Below are 4,335 nucleotides of genomic sequence, written 5' to 3'. Positions count from 1 at the left end.
AATTGTTGCCAAATAGTCTCAAACTTTTAATTGTGATAGTTCTATTATCTGGGTTTTTTTGTTTGTTTTTCTGTTTTTTATTATTATTGGATACTTTATTTATGTACATTTCAGATGTTATCCCCTTTCTCCATTCCCCTTGAAACCCCTTAACCCATCCTCCTTCCTCTTATTTCTATGAGGTGTACCCCATTTTTAATTGGGTTATTTGGGTTATTAGTGTCTAACTTCTTGAGTTCTTTGTAAATTTTGGATATTAGCTCCCTGTCAGATGTATAATTGGTGAAAATCCTTTCACAATCTGTAGGTGGCTGGTTTGTCCTATTGACAAGAGTCCTTTGCCTTATAGAAGCTTTGCAATTTTATGAGGTCCCATTTATCAACTGTTGATCTTAGTGCCTGAGTCACTGGTGTTCTGATCAGAAAATTGTCTCATGGACCAATGCATTCAAGGGTCTTTCTCACTTTCTCATCTATGAGATTTAGTTTCTTCCCTTTAAGTTGAGGTTCTTGATCCACTTGGACTTGAGTTTTGTGCAGGGTCGTAAATATGGATCTATTTGAATTCCTCTACATGTAGACATCCAATTAGTCAAGCACCATTTGTTGAAGATGTTTTATTTTTCCATTGTATGGGTTTGGCTCATTTATCAAAAATAAGGTGAAAAACAAAGTGTCCGTATGGTCAGGAGCCATTTGTCACTTCTCTGAAACAAAGAGAGAGAGAGAGAGAGAGAGAGAGAGAGAGAGAGAGAGAGAGAGAAAGTCTGCCTGACAGGCAGTTAAGGTAGGTCAGGGTCTGTTGGCAGGTTTCCCAGTCCGCTGAGACATGGACAGATAAGAGGAGTTACACTTGAGGTTCAAGGTGAAGAGCTGAAGATTCTATTGACCTTGGTGGAAGGAACCAGGTTCTTTTTTGTTGTTTGTTTGTTTGTTTGTGTTTTTTTGTGTTTTTTTGTTTGTTTGTTTGTTTTTTGGTTGAGAACAGATTTTTTTTTTTTAAATGTTTGTTTCTTGTGTCTTTGCTTCCCAAGGTACTGAAGTATAAGAAGACTATGAGAAACACACTCCATGCTGGCATGTTAATGTCCTGCAGCCCTGATATATCTATCTCTTGTATCTTTTTTCTATATTTCCTACAATCAGTTTTACTCCCCCCCCACCCCTTGGGACCATCTGACCCATATACCATAGGTGTGCAGGTTTCTTTCTGGGTCTTCCATTCAATCCCTTTGATCAACATGTCTGTTTCTGTGCCAATACCATGCAGTTTTTATAACTATTGCTCTGTAGTACAGCTTGAGGTCAGGGATGGTGATTCCCTAGAAGTTCATTTATTGTTTTGGCTATCTTGAGTTTTGTTTTTTTTTTTTGTTTTCCTATATGGAGTTGAGAATTGCTCTTTCAAGGCTTATAAAGAAATTATGTTGGAATTTTTATGGAGATTGCATTGAATCTGTAGATTGCTTTTGGTAAGACGGCCATTTTCACTATGTTAATCCTATCTATCTGTACACACAAGAGATCTTTCCATCTTTTAATTTCTTCTTTAATTTCTTTCTTCAGGGACTTGAAGTTCTTGTCATACAGATCTTTCACATGCTTGGTTAGAGCTACACCAAGATGTATCATATTATTCATGGTTATTGTAAAGGTTATTGTTTCCCTAATTTCTTTCTCAATCTGTTTATCATTTGTATAAAGGAGGATTACTGATTTCTTTATATCCATCCACTTTGCTGAAGATGTTTATCAGCTGTAGGAGTTCTCTGGTAGAATTTTTTGGGTTCCTTATGTATATTATCATATCATATGCAAATAGTGATACTTTGACTAATTCCTTTCTCATTTGTATCCCCTTGATCTCCTTTCGTTGTTTTATTGCTCTGGCTAGAACTTCAAGTACTATATTGAATACATAGGGAAAGAGTGAACAGTCTCATCTTGTCCCTGATTTTAGTGGAATTGCTTTAATTTTCTCTCCATTTATTTTGATTTTGGCTATTGTCTTGCTGTATATTTATGCTTAGGTATGTTCTCTGTATCCCTGATGTCTCTAATACCTTTAACATGAAGTAGTGTTGGAGTTTATCAAAGGCTTTTTTTGAGTATCTAATGAGATAATCATGTGATATGATTTTTGTCTTTCAGTTGTTTATATGGTGGGTTACATTGATGGATTTTCATATATTGAATCATTCCTGCATCTCTTGGATGAAGCCTACTTGATCTTGATAGATGATATCTTTGATGTGTTCCTGGACTTGGTTTGTAAGTATTATATTGCATATTTTTTGCATCAATTTTCATAAGAGAAATTTGTCTGAAGTTCTCTCTTTTTGTTGAACTTTGTGTGGTTTAGGTATCAGTGTGACTGTGCCCTCATAGGATGAGTTTAGCAGTGTTCTTTCTGTTTCTATTTTGTGGAACAGTTTTGAGGAGTATTGGTGTTAGCTCGTCTTTGATGGTCTGGTAGAATACTGGCCCTGAGCTTATTTTGGTTAGGAGATTTTAAAGACTGCTTCTACTTCTTTATGGGTTATAGGGTTAAATAGTTTACCTGGTCTTGATTTAACTTTGTTAAGTGTTATCTGTCTAGAAAATAGTCCATTTCCTTAGGATTTTTTAATTTTGTGGAATATAGGATTTTGAAGTAAGACCTAATGATTCTTTGCGATTCTTGTGTCTGTTGTTATGTCTCCCTTTTCATTACTACTTTTATTTATTTGGATGCTGTCTCTCTTTCTTTTGGTTAGGTTAGCTAAGGGTTTGTCTAGTTGATTTTCTCAATCAACCAGCTCTTAGTTTCATTGATTCTTTGTATTGTTTTGTTTCTAACTGATTTCAGTCCAGATTTTGATTATTTCCTGTTTTCTATTCCTTTTTGGTGTGCCTGCTGCTTCTTCTTCTTCTTCTTCTTCTTCTTCTTCTTCTTCTTCTTCTTCTTCTTCTTCCTCTTCTTTAGAGCTTTCAGGTAAACTGAAAATTTTTAATTGCTAGTATTTCTAATTTCTTTATGGAAGCACTTAGTGTTCTGAATTTTCCTCTTAACACTGCTTTCATTTTGTCCCATTAACATGGGTATGCTGTGCCTTTTCATCGAATTCTAGAAAGTCTTTAATTCCTTTGCTATTCCTTCCCTGACCCAGAGATCATTGAGTGGAGAGTTGTTCAATTTCCATGAGTGAGTGTGTATGCTTTCTGGTGTTTCTGTTGCTGTTGAAGTCCAGCTATAATCAATCCATGGTGGTCTGGTAGGATACAAGGTGTTATGTCAATTTTCTTGTATCTGTTAAGGCTTGCTTTGTGACCTCCTATATGGTCAATTTTGCAGAAGGAGCCATGAAGTGTTGAGAAGGTACATTCTTCTGTGTTTGGGTGAAATATCCTATAGATGTCTGTTAGGTCCATTTGATTCATAATGACTGATAGTTTCATTATTTCTGTTTTGTTTTTGTCTGGATGATTTGCCGGTTGGTGAGAGTGACTGCTGAAGTCTTCTACTATTTATGTGTGGGGTTCAATGTGCTATTTAAAGCTTTAGATTGTTTCTTTTTCAAATGTGGGTGCCCTTATGTTTGGGGCATAGATGTTCAGAATTGAGATATCATTTTGGCAGATTTTTCTTTTGATTAGTATGAAGTGTCTGTTCCTATTTCTTTTGATTAATTTTGACTGAAAGTCTGTATTATTAGATATAAGAATGGCTACTCCAGCTTGCTTCTTGGTCCATTTGCTTGGAAAACTCTTTTTCAATCCTTTACTCTGAGGTAATGTCTATCTTTATTGCTGAGTTGTGCTTCTTGTATGCAGAAGAATGCTGTATCCTGTTTTCACATATATTCTGTTAGCCTGTGTGTTTTTATTGGAGAACTGAGTCCATTGATATTGAGAGATATTAATGACCAGTGATTTCCTATTGTTTTGATGGTGGTGGTGGTGGTTGTGTGTGTGTGTGCACAAGTTTCACTTGTGGACAGGCTTTCCTTGTTTTTGCTGATATTTATGGAATTACTTTTTTCCTGTGTTTTTTGGATGTAGTTATCCTCCTTGGGTTGGAGTTTTCCGTCTAGTATTTTCTGTAGGGATAGCTGTGTGGATATTTGAATTTGGGTTTGTCTTGAAATATCTTTTCTCCACCTACAGTGTTTGAGTTTTGTTGGTTATAGTAGTCTAGGTTGGCACCTGTGGTTGTTTTAGAGGTTACAAGATATCTGTCCAGGTACTTCTAGCTTTTAGAGTCTCTGTTGAGAAATTGGGTATAATTCTGATAGGTCTGCCTTTGTATATTTCCTGGCCTTTTCCCCTTGTCAGTTGCTACTTTATTCTGTAGAT

Source organism: Grammomys surdaster, unplaced genomic scaffold, assembly GCF_004785775.1.
Source record: "Grammomys surdaster isolate TR1022 unplaced genomic scaffold, NIH_TR_1.0 126066, whole genome shotgun sequence".
Classification (NCBI taxonomy): Eukaryota; Metazoa; Chordata; class Mammalia; order Rodentia; family Muridae; genus Grammomys; species Grammomys surdaster.
Note: the sequence above shows the minus strand (reverse complement) of the source record.